This window comes from Tympanuchus pallidicinctus, unplaced genomic scaffold, assembly GCF_026119805.1.
Source record: "Tympanuchus pallidicinctus isolate F22 unplaced genomic scaffold, pur_lepc_1.0 scaffold69, whole genome shotgun sequence".
Classification (NCBI taxonomy): Eukaryota; Metazoa; Chordata; class Aves; order Galliformes; family Phasianidae; genus Tympanuchus; species Tympanuchus pallidicinctus.
In genome coordinates, this window is record NW_026294790.1 from 63630 (window position 1) to 82111 (window position 18482).

The window sequence follows — 18482 nt, forward strand, 5'->3', positions numbered from 1 at the left end:
GCGCATGCGCGACACCGCCCCAAACCCCGCCCTCTCCGCGGGGCGCATGCGCATTTCTCGCACGGGGGGTTTAGGGATCCTACGAGCATGCGCGCCGCGAGCTTCAGCGGGAGCTCCGCCAAGCGGCGCATGCGCCTCCCCGCTGAGTGACGCTTCCGTGCGCATGCACCTCCCCCGCCTTCTCCCCGGAGGATCCTGACGCGCATGCGCGGCGTGCCTGGCTGCGACTGGAAAAGGGAAATCCGGAAATGAACCCGGCAGGGGGCGGGGCGTGACCTTTGACCCCGCGCACGCGGAGGACGGCGGCGGCAGCGGCGCACGCGGGACGCGGCCGTGGAGACCATGGAGCAGGTCGGGGAGGGTTGCCATGGTTACGGGGGTGGTGTGCTCGGGTCTTAGGCCTGGTTCGTTCGGATCTTAGGCCTGGTTCCGGCTCTCGGCCTGGTTTCGGGTGCAGGCACTGGTCCTGGGTTTGGGGTCCCGGGTTGTGTGCCTCGGGCCTGGTTCTGGACCTGGGGTTCCGTGTTTTGGCTCGACCTCTGTGTTGGGGGCCCAGGTTTTGGGTCTGGGGGTCTAAGCCCGGGTTCTGGATTTGGGCCTGGATTCTGGGCCAGAGGTTCCACGGTCTGGGCCTGGGGTCTTGGGCCCGGTTCCGGCTCCCGGTACCACCCTGACACCCCCCGACCTCTCCTTGGGCAGCCCCTGGAGCTCGAGAGCGATGACGATCTCACAGACAGCGAGGAGAGCGTTTACTCGGGGCTGGAGGACTCTGGCAGCGACAGCACCAACAGCAGCGCCGGGGAGGAGGAGGATGAAGACGAGCGGGAGGAGCCTGGCAGCGGGGCAGCCCCCGAGGTAAGGAGCGGGGATGGGGGGAGGCTGCCTGGGTGGGGGGCACTGCTACAGCGCTGCGCCCGGCGCTGGGCTCCCAGTTCAGGGCAGACTGGGAAGTGCTGGGAGAGCCCAGCGGAGGGTGTGGGGATGGGGGGCCTGGAGCCCCTCCTGGTGGGGATGGGCTGAGAGCCCCGGGGCTGTGCAGCTGGGGGAGAGAAGGCTGAGAGGGGTGTGAGCAGCGCTGATGGGTATCTGGGGGGTGGGGGTGGGAGGAGGGGGCCAGATGGGGCTGGAGGAGCTCCAGAGGTCCCTTCCAGCCCCTGTGGTTCTGGGACTTTGGGATCCTTAAGGTCCCTTCCAACCAAAGCTGTTCTGCGATCCCCTTTGGAAGCTGTGCCCTTTGAACCCGCAGCTCTGTCCCTGGTCTGCAGCCTTCCTCTGTTTGGGTCCCGGGGCCCCCAGCCCCACACCAGGGGGGCTGGCCAGGCTGGCCATCTCCTGGAGCAGCCCCCAGCCCCTCTCTGCCCCTGCAGCGCAGCGGTGCTTCCCAAGGGGCAGCTGCCACCAGGAGTTGTGTCCCTGCATGGAGCTGATGGCGCAGGGTCTGGTGCAGAGATGGGAAGGGCAGCTGGTGCCTTGGAAATACCCCTGTTCCTGTCCAGGTGGAGTTAGGAGTGGGTTCCTCGAGGTTCTGGGTCCGTTTCTGCTGTTCTTCCAGTAAGGCTGACACAAAAAGAAGGAGTTGCTGTAATATGGCAACATGGAATGGGTTGGATAGGAAAAGGGTCCTTAAAGATCATAGAGCAGCGCTGATGGGTATCTCTAGGGTGGGGGTAGGAGGAGGGGGCTGAGCAACCGGATAAGGAGTGCTGGGCACAGACTGGAGCCCAGATCTGAACGTGAGGAAGAACTGTGCTGTGAGGATGGCCGAGCCCCTTCACAGAGCCCGGGGTGCTGGGGGAGTTGTCTTCTCCGCAGAGATGTGAGCTTGTTTGGATCCTTTCTGGTACAAATGCTGGAGGGAAATGTTTCTGGGGGGGTTGACGTGGGGCAGGGCTCTGGAGGTCTCTTCCAGTCCCTACGGTTTGGTGGCTCTGTGCACACTGATGTCAGTGTTTGCCCCTCCTGCTGCACAGAGCCCTGTGTTGGAGGTTTTTTCTTGTGGGTTCAGAGCAGGGAGGTTGGGGATGGAGCACTGCCTTACCTGGCTTTCCTCCTGTGCGGCATCCAGAAGGGTTTCCCCCAGGAGGAAATGCCTCAAACCCATCAGGCTTGGGAAGGGTTACGTCTGCCTCTCATTTCTGCATTGGAAAAAGAAACGTGGCTTTCAAGAGTCCCCTTTCCAGTGCAGATCTAAGAGAAGCTCGGTCAGCTCACATCCTTTCTTCTGCGGTCCTGCTCAGTGGTAGAGCCTCTGTCTGCACCTCTGTCCTCCCTGATGCAGTCTGACAGGCCCTGCAGTGAGCTGCATCCTGCAGCTGCTTTGCCTCCCTTTGAAGCCTTCGCATGGCTCCATAAGTAAGCGGGTTGTGGACCACTGCCTCGTCACATTAGACACCTCTGCAGTCCAGTTTTTCACAGCAACTCAACAATTGTGGGACCGAATCCAAATTTTTCATTGCATTGAAAGTACCTGGGAGCTTCAGGAGAGCACGGGTCTCTGCTGCTCCACTGGCATGTTTGGAAAAGGTTGAGTGCCTTTGGGTGAGAGCAGGGAGAATTGGCTTCTGGCTGGAAAATGCTGTGCCTGCAGGTGCTGGAGAGCGGCTTATTTGCTTTGGCTGGATGTCTTCAGAGCTTGGATGTTTCTCTGGCTGCAGTGCCGTGGCTCAGGAGGCCGTGTGTGCAGCATAGGCTGGACACTGAGGGTGTCATTTCACGGTGCCACAGGGCTGTGGACCTTTGGTGCTGAGCTCAGTGCCAGGCTCTGGCTGTGGCACATCAGGGTTGTGCCACTCCTCCCGTTGCTGCTGCCTGGGTCTGGTTGTGCTGCAGGAGGGACACGGGACGGCAGAGGGGTTGAGGCTGAGGCTGCCGCATTCCATCCATCCCACGGCTCCTAGCTGGGGTTAGAGACCCCCAAGAGCAGCCCCCAGCCCCTATCTGCTCCCTGTACCAGCTCCAGCCCCCTCCCCCCCCCAGCACAGCGGTGCTTCCTCAGGAGCAGCTCCTGGGCTCCATTCTGTGCCCGTTGCCTCTCGTGCTTGTCCTGGTGCTGCTGAGCACGGCCTGACTCCATCCTCCCTGTGGGACGTATCACCATGGGTAGGATCCCCCCGAGCCTCCCTGCCTCAAATCAAACAGCCTCTCAGCCTTAAAGCTGCTCCAGGCCCTTGGTCACTATGGTGGCCTTCCTTTGGGCTCTCACCATTGCGCCCAGCTCCCTCCTGCACTGATCCCAGCACTGAGCAGAGGGTCAGCATCCCCCCTCTTGTCCTGCTGGTGATGCTCTGTTGCAACCAAGACCATCATCGGCACCATTTGCCCGAGGGCTCATCTCTGCCTCGTGTCCCATTTGGTGCCCACCGGGACCCCTGGGTCCCAAACTCATCACCGAGCTGCAGGCAGCAGCAGAGCTGATGAACAGTGGGGCTGAACTGGACCTAATGAACCTTGTGTGGCAGCTGCGTCCCTGTGTGCGTTGGGATTGTACACAGATGTAATCCGGAGCAAAGAGCAGTGGGTCTCAGCTCCATGCTGAATACTTTCTGAGTATAACGATAAAGAAACCTTAGAAACCCCTTTAGAGGTTAGCAGTAGGCAGCGACACCCCAATAATCGTGGTCCAGCGAGGTGCTGGACATGGAGCTCAGGGAGCATTCCCAGGCTGCTCCATCCGGAGGCACTGGATCACATGCAGAACGTGTGAGCCAAGCTCTTGGGAAAGGACAGGAGGCTTTGCTGCTGTGCCCGAGGAACCTGGAGAGTGTCAGGGAGCTGCGATGGGGACAAGGGAAGCAGGCAGATGAGAGCAGACAGATCCATGGGGCTGCCAGAGCTCTGCGGTGAGTTCCTGGTGGAACTCTGGGGGCTGTGGCTGCAGCACCGCTCTGCCCCAGGGCTCCAGCCCCAGCATTGCAGCTGCTGAGCTGCTGTGTGCCCTGCGTGGAAGCCGAGGTCTGGGGAGTGTCAAGGGGCCGGCACTGAGCTGATGCTCTACGGGGCTCTGGCTTTTAAGGTTTTCTTGCTCCAACTGCAGCTCTGCAAAGGGAGGAATCCTTCAGCAAATGAACTCTTCAGCCTGCTTTCAGCTGCCGGGGTTCACCCCAGGGCACAGGGATTGGAGCCAGGCAGCCTCGGGGCTGCTGAAGAGGAAAACACCAATTGTCACAACACTGGGACTCATCAGGAGGAAATGGAATCCCACAGGGACAGCCCAATATCGACACAGTCCTGAGGGTGAGGGAGGCAGGGAACGTGGGGCTGAGTGGCACTCAATAGTGGCAAACCAATATGGGGCTGTCCCTGTGGGGTCCTGCAGGAGCTGGGGCAGCTCCGCAGCTCTCCTGATCAATGCTGGCCTCGTTACCCTGTCTGCTTTAAATCCAGGCATGGATTTCTGGCCTCCCACCTTCCTTAATGCATCCCTTTGCAGTGAGCCCCACGTCTCTGTATCTGACTGTGCCAAGCTGAGCATTTATTACCTCCCTACAGCTCACAAACCCTTTTGCTTGGGGCAGTTCGGTGCTGGGCTCTGCTCCCCATCCCTCTCGCCTCCATCCTTGCTGTGGCAGCCCTGGTCTGCACATCCCCATCCCCACAGTGCTGGGGACAGTGGGATCTTTCCCTTCCTACTGGGAGACCACAGGCGAGGAGCTCCGATGTGTTCTGTAGAGCTGCAAGGAGGCGGCAGGTTGTGCCTCTCACAGAGCCCTAGAATGGCCTGGGTTGCACAGGAGCTCAGTGCTCATCTGGTTCCAACCCCTGCTGTGTGCAGGTCGCCAACCAGCAGCCCAGGTTGCCCAGCCTGGCCTCCAATGCCTGCAGGGATGGAGCATCCACAGCCTCCTTGGGCAACCCGTTCCAGTGCCCCACCACCCTCTGGCTGAAAAACTTCCTCCTCATATCCAACCTAAACCTCAGTTTAGGTTGTCTCAGTTTAAAACCATTCCCCTTGTCCTGTTGTGTATCGGTCTGCCTCTCAGTGACCTTTGATTTGGGGAGAACAGAGGCTCCCTGGCTGGGCCAAAAATGTGTTTTGCTGAAGAGGAAATGCAGCGTTTGGGGCGGTGCTGGAGCTGCGAAGCGCTGAGCAGGGTTTCTCTTTGTGGACGTGTACAGGGAGGGGTGGCAGCTTTGGTGGCACCGATTTGTCTGGCTGCAGACTGGAAGAGATCTGGAACAGCTGAGTCTTCCTCAGTTCTGTTTCGCATCGTGGAAGGGCTGTGGTTCCTCAGGGTGTTTCCTTTTTCCGGTGGTGCTGAGGTATAAACCACAGTTCTGACTCCCATCTGTGCATTTGCCTCTGCAGCTCAGCACATGATGCACTTACTGTAGATGCACAGCATGCTTGGGTTGGAAGAATCCTTAGGGATCACAGAACTGTGGGTTGGGTATGTTTGGAAGGGTCCTTAAAGATGATAGAACCATGGGTTGAGTTGGGTTGGGTAGGGTTGGAAGGGTCCTTAAAGATGATAGAACCATGGGTTGAGTTGGGTTGGGTAGGGTTGGAAGGGTCCTTAAAGATGATAGAACCATGGGTTGAGTTGGGTTGGGTAGGGTTGGAAGGGTCCTTAAAGATGATAGAACCATGGGTTGAGTTGGGTTGGGTAGGGTTGGAAGGGTCCTTAAAGATGATAGAACCATGGGTTGAGTTGGGTTGGGGTAGGGTTGGAAGGGTCCTTAAAGATGATAGAATCATGGGTTGAGTTGGGTTGGGTAGGGTTGGAGGGGTTCTTAAAGATCATAGAGCTGTGGGTGGATTGGCTTGGGTTAGAAGGGTCTTGAAAGGTCGTAGGACCATGGAATGGTTGAGTTGGGTTGGGTAGGGTTGGAAGGGTCCTTAAAGATGATAGAACCATGGGTTGAGTTGGGTTGGGGTAGGGTTGGAAGGGTCCTTGAAGATGATAGAACCATGGGTTGAGTTGGGTTGGGTAGGGTTGGAAGGGTCGTTAAAGATGATAGAACCATGGGTTGAGTTGGGTTGGGGTAGGGTTGGAAGGGTCCTTAAAGATGATAGAACCATGGGTTGAGTTGGGTTGGGTAGGGTTGGAGGGGTCCTTAAAGGTGATAGAACCATGGGTTGAGTTGGGTTGGGTAGAGTTGGAAGGGTCCTTGAAGGTGATAGAACCATGGGTTGAATTGGGTTGGGTAGGGTTGGAAGGGTCCTTAAAGGTGATAGAACCATGGGTTGAGTTGGGTTGGGTAGGGTTGGAGGGGTTCTTGAAGATCACAGAGCTATGGGATGGATTGGCTTGGGTTAGAAGGGTCTTGAAAGGTCGTAGGACCATGGAATGGTTGGGTTGGGTTGGGGTAGGGTTGGAAGGGTCCTTAAAGATGATAGAACCATGGGTTGAGTTGGGTTGGATAGGGTTGGAGGGGTCCTTAAAGATCATAGAGCTGTGGGATGGGATGGGACGGGATGGGATGGGACGGGATGGGATGGGATGGGATGGGATGGGTTGCGTTGGCAGGGTCTTGAAAGGTCATAGAAAGGTCAAAGGTTGGGTTGGAAGGGTCCTTAAGAATCACAGAGCCATGGAATTGTTGGACAGGAAGAATCCTTAAAGACTACAGAACCACAGATTGGTTGGGTTGGAAGGGAACCCCCAGCTCTGCCGTGGGCTGGCTGCCCCCCAGCTCAGGCTGCCCAGTGCCCACCCCCAGCCTGGGGCACCTCCAGGGCTGGGGCACCCACAGCTCGGGGCAGCAGTGCTGGGGCTGCACTGCCTCTGGGTGAAGGATTTCCCCACGTCTGACCCCAACCCGCCCTCTGTTGGGTTGAAGCCATTCCCCTGTGTTACGCTGCTCTCTGCCCGTGCTCTTCTCTTTATCGGCCGTGATTCAGTTGGTCTCTGGGCTGTACAGACGCGCTGCTGCCTCATCAGCTGTCCTCCGCAGGACCCTCACGTCCTTCCCTCAGGGCTGCTCTCCATCAGCCCCACTCTGTGCCCAAATCTGGCATTTCCTTGAACCCAGCACCGCCCGTTTGGCCTTATTGAACCTCGCTGTGTTCCCGTGAGCCCCCACCTCACCTCATCCCCTCTGGATGCCATCCTTCCCTTGTATTGAATCAACCACAGCGCTCAGCTTGGGGCTCACCGGCAAACTGCACCAATATTGCCCCCCACCTGTGTCCTCCGGTGTCACACCTCTGGGAATGGTGACACCCCCACGTCCCTGGGCAGCATCCCAGCCTGATGGGATGCAGCTCTGTGCCCCCATCCCCGAGCCGTGGCTGTGCCGTGGCGCTGGGGGAGCGTTTGGGGTTTATTTTGTTGGCTTTGGCAGCGGGTCCGTCCTGCTTGCTGCCCTCTGGTGGAACGATCTCAGCTGCAGGGATCTGGAAGCAAACCGGGGGGAGCAGAGAGGAGTGTGGTGTGCCTGGAGCAAATGGAGCGTGTCTGCGCTCCTCCCGAGCCCCTCCATCCGCTTCAGATGGACTTTTGGGGTCAAAATAGTGAGGGTTTGTCGTTTCCCAGGTATCAGCTGTAGCACAGTGCTGGGAACGGAGCTCCTTCCAGGGCTGCGGGCCGCTTCTGCCTTCGTGCCGTACTCAGGGGGTCCTTCTGTGCCCACCCTGATGGCAGAGTAGGGCAGAGCAGTTGGGCACAGCTCTGTGCCTGGGGGCCCCCACGGAACCGCGGCGCATCGCGGTGAGGGAGAGAGGGGGAAGGAGAGAGGGAGAGATGGAAACTAGCGGCCAAAGCCACTGCAGCGCCAAACGCCTGGAAAAAAACTTATCTCCAATCTCCCTTTTTATTTTTTTATTTTTTTTTTTAAATTTTTTAATAAAGCCCTTTGTTTTTGCAGTAATCTCATCCTCTTGCCGGGCCGGGATTTTCCAGGCGCTCTCCCACCCCTCTCCCCGCGCACAGCAGAAGGTGATCGCACACTGCGCGGACTTTACGGCTCCCACGAGGGACGTTGCCGGGGCTGCTTTTGCGATTATTGCACCGAATCCTCCCGTAAACCCGATCTCACCAGGGTCCCCGTCCCCCCCCCACCAAATCCCCCTCCCCATCGATGGGGGAGCGAATCTCTTTTCCAGGGAAGGAGCTGCCGGCTCCTCGCACCCACGCGGCGCTCAGGGCCGTCCCGGCGCTGCAGGGAAAGGTTCTCCGTGCCGTGGCCCCGAGCTCCGTGCTGCTGCCTGAGGTGTTCTGCCCAGTGCGGGTGCTGGAGGGGAGAAGAAATGGAGAAGGGAAAAGAGATGGAGAAAAAAATGGAGGTTGGAAAAGAAGTGGAGTGCGCTCGGGGCAGAGCAGCTGCTTGTGGTGCCTGGAGTGAGGTTGGTTTCACGCTGCCGGAGGTTTTCTGCCCAGTGCGGGTGCTGGAGGGGAGAAGAAATGGAGAAGGGAAAAGAAATGAAGAAAAAAGGAGGATGGAAAAGAAGTGGAGTGCCCTCGGGGCAGGGCAGCCTTTCGCAGTGCCCAGTGCCAGGGGTGAGGCTGGTTTCGTGCTGCCCCATTGCTGCCCTCAGTCCATCGAGGCCTCTGTGCGACTTTGGGTTGGCAGCTGAGATCGCTGTGTGCTCCGCTGACCCCCAGTGCGTTGTGCGCCCATCTCCAGCACTCTGTGAGCTAGAGCCTTGGCAGAGCCCATCTGTAGGAAAGGACCTGTGTGTGGGGCACGGCGAGGCGGCCCTTGTGCTGATGCAGCGAGCCCTGCACTTGTGCTGCCAGGTGGGGAGAGGTTCTGCTGGCTCTGTGTGTACCTGGGATCGTAGACTCGTCGTCGAATCGTGGAATGGTTTGGGTTGGAAGGGATCTTTCAGACCATCTATTTCCACCCATCCCTGCTGTAGTCAGGGACACTGCCCACCACACCAGGTTGCTCACAGTCCCATCCAGCCTGCAATACCTCCATGGTGGGATCCACAGCCTCTCTGGGCAACCCGCTCCAGTATCTCACCGGCTTCACAGTAAAGAATTCCTTCCTAAGAAGATCTGTTCTAAGCCACGGGGAGCAGTCGGAGCAGTGCAGGGTAGGGCTGGCGGGTGCCTGGTGGAGCTCAGGGGCAGCACATCCCACACTGGGCTCAGAACTGACCTGAGTGGGGTTCAGTTCACAGGAGCAGCTCAGGAGAGGTGGACTGGGGGGCTGCAGGTGTCCATGGCCACATCGACCTCGTGTTACCTGCTGTAGGGAACCTGCTTTGGCAGGGGGGTTGGACTCGATGATCTCTGGAGGTCCCTTCCAACCCCTACAGTTCTGTGATTCTGTGATTCTGTGTTGGGCACAGCGAGAGCCTGCCTGCCAACAGGGATGAGGGTGGCACCTCAGTGCACCATCCGTGCTCTGGGTCCATTTGAGGACCTGGTTTGGTGCAGGGACAGAGGGCACAAGGGCTGAGCTGGCAGGGAGAGGCAGCCAGGCTGTTGTCCTGCCCAGGGACAGAGGACAGAGCAAAAGGGGAATCCCTGGATGGAGGAGGAGGAGCTCTTGTCCTGGTGGATTTCTGGGATGGCACCCAGGCAGCGATGAGGTCTCCATCCACGGAGAAATGGGAAATGCATCACCAAACGCAGCGCTCAGCGCCCTGATGGAGCCTGGAAGCTGACTTTACTGGAGCAGAGACCTCCAGAAACCCTTCCCAGCATCTGTTTTTCCACAGTCTGCGTTTGCAGAGCTTCCATGCACTCGTACCTCGCAGCACCTCGCAGCACCTCGCCCTTGGCCCTCCGCACACCTTGCAGGGCGTTGCGTCCGCGCTCTTCCCACAGTTCAGGGCTGTTTGCCCCCAGGTTCATCGGGTGGCACCGAGCTCTTGTGAGCAGAGAGGGGCTGTGCAGAGCTCTGAGATCTGCTCTGGGCATAGCCAGGCTGGGGAAGCAGCCGAGACAGGAAAGGCTGTGAGCACAGTGAGTGGGAATGCGGCGCTGTGAGCTGAGCAGCTGTCAGAACGCGGCTCGGCAGCCCGTCCTCAGACGGGGGCTGATGGACTTTCTGTCTTCGTGGTCCCAGATGAGCAGAAGTGCGCGGTGCTTAATGAGCCCTTTCTTTCCTTCCTTCCTTCCCTGTAATGCGCCGTCCCCGAGGAGCCGTGAGCGCTGCGCGGCGCGAACCCGAAAGCACAAAGGTTCACGTGGCGGGCCCTTGCTGAGCTGCTTTCTTCTCTTTCAGGTCAAAGGGGCTCCCAGGAAGAGCAAAGCCCTGGGGGCTGATCCCCCTCCAAAGGATGGCGAGGGTCTGAGCGTTCCGGATGAGTACGTGGAAGACAGCTCGGATGAGGAGGTAGGACCGCCTGCCAACTTGTGGATGCAACGTAGGGCTGGTGGATTTCTTACTGCGTCGTCTTCCGTGCAAACCCAGAGGGAGGGACGTTGGGTCAAAGAGCGCTGGGTGTGAAGGGGGGCTGCCCACCCTGCAGCTCGCTGCTGGCACCCAGGGGGACTGGGGGGGGCTGGTGATGGAGCGCAGCGCTCGCGGTGCCTGGCGCGGGAGGTTGGAAACTGCTTGTGCAAGAGGCAGCAGGATGCCGGGCCGCAGAATGCTCCTTGGCTTGGCTCGTTCCAGACCAACTTCATTGCCTTTCTTAATCGTCTGCTAAATCAATTAACGCCGTTGGCGCAAATCAGCTGCTCCTGCAGAGCCCTGGGGTCGGGATGGGGTGAGCGCCAAGCGCGCGGGGGCGTTCGGTCTGGCCCTATCGCCGGGCTCTGGGTTCACTGGAAGGTGCTGGGACAGGTTTGTGGGGGCAGCTTGAGGGCTGTTGGTGAGCTTTGAGGGCACGGTGTGCTATATTGGGGTGCAACCTGCTATATTGGGGTGCAGCCTGCTATACTGGGGCGCAGCGTGCTACATTGGAGCATTGGGAGGCTTCAAAACCCCATTTTGAGGCTTAATGGCCTGTTTTGAGGGATCGTGGGCCCATTTTAAGAACTCATATCCCATTGGCAGGAGTTGGACTTGATGATTCCTGATGGGTCCCTTCCAAGTTGGGACACGTTCTCTGATTCTGTGGTGCGATATACCGGGGTGCAGCGTGGTATAAGGGGCATTTTGAGGGCTCAGAACCCCATTTTGAGGGCTTGTGGACCTTTTTTGAAGGATCACAGTCCTACTTTGAGAACTCCTAGCCCCATTGCTAGGAAATTAACTTCATGATCCCTACGGGTCCCTTGCAAGTCGGGATATATTCTGTGATATGGTATATCGGGACATGGTGTGGTATACTGGGGTATGGTCTGGTATGTTGGAACATGGCGTAATGTTTTGGGACATTTTGAGGGTTCATAGCCCCATTTTGAGGGCTTATGGCCCTAATTTGGGGAGATCACGGCCCCATCTTAAGTCCTCCCACTATTGCCAGCAGTTGAACTCGATGATCCTTATGGGTCCATTCCAAGTCGGGATACATTCCCTGATTCTGTGGCACGGTATATCGGGGCATGGCAAGGTGTATTGCAGAATGGCGTGGTATGTCGGGCCGTGGTGTTGTACATCAGGGCATTTTGAGGGCTCGGAATCCTATTTTGAGGTCTTACGGCCCTATTTTGAGAGTTCACGGTCCCATTTCGAGTATTCCTAGCCCAATTGCCAGGAGTGGACTTGATGATCCTTACAGATCTCTTCCAAGCTGGGATACGTTCTGTGATTCTGTGGCACGGCGTATTGCAGAACTGCGCGGTGTATGAAGGCACGGTGTGGTGCAGCGGGGCATTGAGCGCCAGCACAGCGGCTCCTGGGCCCTGCAGCCAGCGAAGGGCCTCAGCCCTGGCTCTGGAGACACGAGGGGGGCCTGGAGCACACCGTGCCCCGGGGCTGGACGCTGGAGGCCCACCTGGGTTGGCGCTGGAGCTGCCGGCAGCCCCCGGATCTGGAATAGAGATTTAGAGAGAGGGGAAATATATGACTATAGAAAACATACACTTGTGTAATGTCTCCAGCATAACCCAGGAAAAAAAACCCTTTCATGCAGGAATCCGAGGTCTCCCCCCTCCCCAGCCGGTCCCGGTGCAGGGCCCCCGTGGGGGGAGAGCTGATTCAGAACCTGTTGACATCAGAGCAGCTTCCAGTGGCTTTGTTCCTGCTCCCCGCTCCCAGCCCCCTGCCCTCTGCGATTGTATTTATCTCTCCTCCAGAAGATCCCCGGTGCTGCTGCTGCTTCCTGTGGCCGCTTTGCGCTCGTCGCCCCGCGCTGCCCCGGCTTCGTCCTTCTGTGCTGCAGCAGGGGCCGTTATCTTCCATTTCTCCTTATCTTTTCTTCATTGAGACCCCCAGCTTCTGTTCCGTAGCGTCGTTCTAACGAATGCGTGAGCTCATCCTTATTAATGAGCGGCCTCATCCTCCTCAAAGGACCGCAGTGCTCTCAACAGAGATACTGGAGGTGCACGCAGCCCCTGAGGGCCCCGCGGATGGGGCTCAGCCCATCGCACCCGCAGGCATTGGGAGCAAACGGTGAATGAACGGGATGCACCGGGGGGCTCCCATCCCACACCCACCCCTGTGCAGCCCTCGGGAAAGCATGGCAACGAGTGTTGATGTGGGCACAGCGCCGTCCGTCCCTGCAGCTGCGCTGGGACAGCGGGCCGTCCCTCCCCATTTGCCCCCCACGGAGCTGCGGGAGCGGTGTCCCCATCCATCGCCCCCAGCACCGGGTGCCCAGGGACACCACACACCAAGTCGAGGTAGAGGCGGCCCTGCTGCACCTTGTCACCTGCAGGTGGCTGCCCGACACCGGGCGATGCTGCGACACTGCTCTCCCCCCGTGGGGCTGCCGCCGTCTGACCCATCGCTGTGCCCACAGCCGACCCCACAAGCAGCACGGGTGGGAAAACATCCACGGTGCCCCCGGAGCGCCCGGAGCCGTGCCGCTGTCACTCAGCGCCTGCGCGGGGGCTCCGAGCTCCTTAATAAAGAGTAATGGCCCCGCGCTGCCCCGCGCTCCCGCTCGCTTGGCAGCTCCTCCTGGCCACGCGCCCGGCCGCTGTGCCGTGAGCTCTGAGCAGAGACACAACAAAACCCCGGCGGTTTCCTGGCCGGGTGCGCAGCCCGCGGTGCCTGCGGGGCTCCCGGTGGCACAGCAGTGCGGGTGCCCGCGGTGCCGGCGCTCCCCCCGGCGCTCGGCACGGAGATGAATGGCCGCGAGCTGCCGCGGCTGTCAGGGCCTCGCTGGGAGGAAGCAGTTTGGGGCTTTTGTTTGGTTCTGTTTCCTCCCACAATGACTATTCCATATGTCAGTGGATAATGAATGAAGGAGCGCTGAGTGCTCCTCGGAGCGCGGCGGCCGTTCCAAGCCCACTTCCCTCCTCCGCAGCGCAGCTGAGCCGGGCGGGGGGCGAGCGCTGGCCGGGCGCAGGGAGCTCTTCTTTCAGTAGCTGATTAGCCAAGAGAGAAAAGTGCTGCAGAATGTGCTGCTGGCAGACGGCTCCTTCACTCATCACTCTGTGTGTGTGTGTGTGTGTGCGCGGCCCTGCGTGCGCTTCCTGACCTGCCTGGCTCTGCCTGATCTCCGTGCTCCCCCGCGAGCGCGCCTGGCCAACGAGCGTGTGCTCAGACCCTGGAACGGTGAGGGAGGAGTGGGCAGTGCCATGCTGGAGCTCATGGACAGTCAGTGCCGTGCCAGAGCTCGTGGGCAGTGCTGTACCGGAGCTTGTGCTCCATGCTGTGCCAAAGCTCTGGAGATGGGCGAGGAGGGGCCCTGTGGGCAGTGCTGTGCTGTGCTGGAGTTTGCAAGCAGTGCTGTGCGGTGCCAAAGCTCCAGAGCCAGGAAAGGAGGGACCCAGCAGATGGCTGTGCTGTGCCAAAGCTCATGGGCAGTGCTGTGCCGTACCAGAGCTCTGCAGATGGACAAGGAGGGGCCCTGTGAGCAGTGCCGTGCTGTGCCAAAACTCTGCAGCCATGCAAGGAGAGCTTCTGTGTGTGGCTGTGCTGTACAGAGGCTCACGGGCAATGCCACGCTCTACTGAAGCTCCAGAGCCAGATAAGGAGACACTCAACAGTCGGTGCCGTGCCAAAGCTCACAGCAGCCCTGTGGTGGCACTGGGGGAACCTCCCGATTCCCAAACCAGCTCTGCTGCTCAATTCCACACTTCTTACGCCCAACTTTTTTCCGAGGGGGAAGTGCCTCTCAGTGTTGCTGCGTCCCTTCCAAAAAGCTCCGCTTCCCATTGCTGGGAGCAGCGCACGCTGCAGCTGGGTTGCGCACTGGGGAGGGACCGTGGCACGGAGCTTTGGGTGCTTGCCTGCACCGAAGGATGTGGCTCAGGGCTCCTCGGTGCCTCCTGTCCCCTCGAGCACAAACGATTCCTGGGAAGGCAGGAGCTGCCACACACGACATCAGGAAGGAGCTGAAGGATGGACGCGGGGAGGAAAGCGGTGCGTTGCAGCTCCAGCCCACCGCTGAGGTCCTCCAGCTGCAGTGCCATGCCCCATTTCCACAATTCCGTTTTGGAACAGCGGAGGGAGAGTGAAAGGAGCTGCAGAGATGGATGGAGGGGATAATTGGAGGCCTGGGGGGAGCATGCAGACGAGGAGATGTGAGAAGGGGAGATTTGTGCCGGCTGGAGGCAAAGCGGAGTCGGGAGGACGCTAACAGGATGCAGGAGGAAGCACGGGGATATTTGACGAGATGAAACGGCGTCAGGTTGAAATGGAAATGAAATGGGAGGAGAGGGACGCACTCGCTGTGCAGCCGTATTGTCCTGCACGGCACAGGGCAGAGCATCACAGCACCACCAGAGGCTGCACAGACGTCTGGGTCTGCACACAGTGATGCCAATAATAACGGGAACGTCGGGAGCTGCGGTGCTCCAGGCTGAGATCGATGCTATGGGACCTCAAGGTGCTCCAGGCTGAGATCGATGCTATGGGACCTCAAGGTGCTCCAGGCTGAGATCGATGCTATGGGACCTCAAGGTGCTCCAGGCTGAGATCGATGCTATGGGACCTCAAGGTGCTCCAGGCTGAGATCGATGCTGTGGGACCTCAAGGTGCTCCAGGCTGAGATTGATGCTATGGGACCTCAAGGTGCTTCAGGCTGAGATCGATGCTATGGGACCTCAAGGTGCTCCAGGCTGAGATCGATGCTGTGGGACCTCAAGGTGCTCCAGGCTGAGATCGATGCTATGGGACCTCAAGGTGCTTCAGGCTGAGATCGATGCTGTGGGACCTCAAGGTGCTCCAGGCTGAGATCGATGCTATGGGACCTCAAGGTGCTCCAGGCTGAGATCGATGCTATGGGACCTCAAGGTGCTCCAGGCTGAGATCGATGCTATGGGACCTCAAGGTGCTCCAGGCTGAGATCGATGCTGTGGGACCTCAAGGTGCTCCAGGCTGAGATCGATGCTATGGGACCTCAAGGTGCTCCAGGCTGAGATCGATGCTATGGGACCTCAAGGTGCTCCAGGCTGAGATCGATGCTATGGGACCTCAAGGTGCTCCAGGCTGAGATCGATGCTATGGGACCTCAAGGTGCTCCAGGCTGAGATCGATGCTGTGGGACCTCAAGGTGCTCCAGGCTGAGATCGATGCTATGGGACCTCAAGGTGCTTCAGGCTGAGATCGATGCTATGGGACCTCAAGGTGCTCCAGGCTGAGATCGATGCTATGGGACCTCAAGGTGCTCCAGGCTGAGATCGATGCTATGGGACCTCAAGGTGCTCCAGGCTGAGATCGATGCTATGGGACCTCAAGGTGCTCCAGGCTGAGATCGATGCTATGGGACCTCAAGGTGCTCCAGGCTGAGATCGATGCTGTGGGACCTCAAGGTGCTCCAGGCTGAGATCGATGCTATGGGACCTCAAGGTGCTCCAGGCTGAGATCGATGCTATGGGACCTCAAGGTGCTCCAGGTTGAGATCAATGCTATGGGACCTCAAGGTGCTCCAGGCTGAGATCGATGCTATGGGACCTCAAGGTGCTCCAGGCTGAGATCGATGCTATGGGACCTCAAGGATCCACGATGGTCCCTGAGCCGCACGCACCAGGAACGCTCTGCTATGTGCTGGGTGGTTGTAGAACCATGGAGGATGGATAACATCTCCAAGATCCCCCAGTCCAACCCCAACCCATCTCCACCATGGCCCTAAACAGAACCATAAAGTCTTTGTCACAGCATTAATCACGACAGTCATTAGGGTTGGAAGAGACCTCCAAGATCTCCTAGTCCAACCCCAATCCATCTTCACCATGACCCTAAATAGAACCACAGGGTCATTAAAGTTGGAAGAGACCTCCAAGACCCACCAGTCCAACCCAACCCTTTCCACCATGCCCACTGACCGCGTCCTCCCCCAAGTGCCACATCTCCACTGTCCTGTAACTCCAGAGATGGGGACTCCCCCTCCACCTCCCTGGGGAGTGGGAGGGGGCCTTGGAGCTGTTTTGTTGTCTCATCTTGTTGTCAGCAAAGGGTGGGGAGCTCCGCTTTCAGCACATCCCACCCCATCTTCCACCACACCTCAACCACCAAAGGTCTTAGATTCATAGAACCATAGAGTGATTGGGTTGGAAGGGTCCTTAAAGAGCACAGAACCGTGGAATGGTTGGGTTGGAAGGGCCCTTAAAGAGCACAGAACTGTGGAATGGTTGGGTTGGAAGGGTCCTTAAAGAGCACAGAACCATGCAATGGTTGGGTTGGAAGGGTCCTTAAAGACCACAGAACTGTGGAATGGTTGGGTTGGAAGGGTCCTTAAAGAGCACAGAACCATGGAGTGGTTGGATTGGAAGGGTCCTTAAAGAGCACAGAACCGTGGAATAGTTGGATTGGAAGGGTCCTTAAAGAGCACAGAACCATGGAGTGGTTGGATTGGAAGGGTCCTTAAAGAGCACAGAACTGTGGAATAGTTGGATTGGAAGGGTCCTTAAAGAGCACAGAACCATGGAATGGTTGGGTTGGAAGGGTCCTTAAAGGGCACAGAACCATGGAGTGGCTTGGGTTGGAAGGGTCCTTAAAGAGCACAGAACCATGGAGTGGGTTGGGTTGGAAGCGTCCTTGAAGAGTACAGAACCATGGAATGGTTTGGTTGGAAGGGTCCTTAAAGAGCACAGAACCATGGAATGGTTGGGTTGGAAGGGTCCTTAAAGAGCACAGAACCATGGAATGGTTGGGTTGGAAGGGCCCTTAAAGAGCACAGAACCATGCAATGGTTGGGTTGGAAGGTTCCTCAAAGCCCATCCATCTCCAACCCACTCCTCAGCCCACCCAGGCCTCTCTAGATGCCATCCCTTCCTTCTGTTGGATGTGGGGGCCGTCAGCAAACTGCTGGCGCTCCCAATCCCACCGCCGGTGCTTTCGGTGAAGGAGAGCCCTTCTCCATTGACCGTGGGTTTCCTGTGGGTTCCTCGGTGAGGAGCATCGCGTGGGCTCCTGTGGGAGCTCTGCTGCCACTCACTGATGGTTAAACAGGCTGAGAGGAGCCAGAGGAACACGACGCATGGCTCGGGGCCTGTGCTGCGCATCTCCCCCCTTCCCCCATAGACTGGGGATGGTTTCGGCACCAGCTCCGGCGCTTGGGGCCGCCGTGGGAAGCCGGGCTGGCGCAGCACCGGGAGCTCACAGCTGTGCAGCTCGGGCACTCGTTGGGGCTCCTGGCGCTCCAGGACGGAAAGTTTCCACGCTCGGCACGTCGGAGCTGGGACCCGGCAGCCCCTTCCCCACAGCACCGGGCGTCCCTGACCCCGTGCAGCGCCGTGCCCGGCAATGAGGGGCGGCTGTGGCGCTGCCGGGGGATTCTCTGCGGTGGGGACAGGGAGGGCTGGAGCTGGGGGGAGCGGGGGAGAGCCGGTGATTAACTGGTGCTGATACAGCCGTGAAAAAGGAGCTCCATTACTCTGTCTCTTGGCTGCCCCAGAGCTGATATTTAAAGCCGTTTGTAAAGCGGCTCAGTTGGGGCAGGAAAGGCTTTTTCCTTCTGGAAGGAATGACATCACCGAATACATTTAACCGATCAGGTCTCTGACCCAAGGAGAGCGAGAAACCCACAACAACTTGCGGCTGATGAGTGGAAACTTTTCCTTCTTTCTTTCTTTCTTTTTTTCTTTTCTTTTCTCCTTTTTTTTTTTGTTTTTTTTTTTTTTCCGTTTACTTTCCCCCTCTGCGTGCCGGCTCTACGCGGCTCGGCTCCATGGGCTGCACTCCAGGATCCGCTCCGATTCCTCCGGCCCCGCTGCACCCGGGGGGGGGGGGGGGGAAGAGGGGGGGGCAGGGAGCAGCCTGCAAGTGCAGGGCAGGTTAATTCAGACAGCCACATTAATTCAGACAGCCACGTTAATTCAGGGAGCCGTGTTAATTCAGAGCCACGTTAATTCGGAGAGCCTGTCTGTTAATTCAGAGAGCTGCAGCACAGCTGGGTTGGAGGGGATCTTAAAGATCACAGAAGTGTGGAACAGTCGGGTTGGAAGGGTCCTTAAAGATTGTTAGAGCCGTGAAGGTCCTGAAAGATCATAGAGCTGTGGGATGGTTGGGTTGGAGGGGCCCTTAATGGTCCTGGAACCGGGAACGATTGGGTTGGAAGGGTCTCCTGCAGTGGGCTGTGTGCCCCC

The 18482-nt window shown here is 58.5% G+C and overlaps 1 long non-coding RNA gene across 2 annotated transcripts; it reads left to right on the forward strand.

Annotated features, from left to right (window-relative positions):
- The first annotated feature begins 131 nt into the window (after positions 1-131).
- Positions 132-18128, forward strand: LOC128072073 (uncharacterized). Of its 2 annotated transcripts, none has more exons than XR_008202074.1 (5): positions 132-351; positions 700-855; positions 10120-14745; positions 15856-16754; positions 17100-18128. It is a non-coding gene; the product is annotated as an uncharacterized LOC128072073 (long non-coding RNA). The 2 variants fall into 2 exon arrangements; XR_008202075.1 differs by having other exon boundaries at positions 15856-16668.
- Positions 18129-18482: the final 354 nt, after the last annotated feature.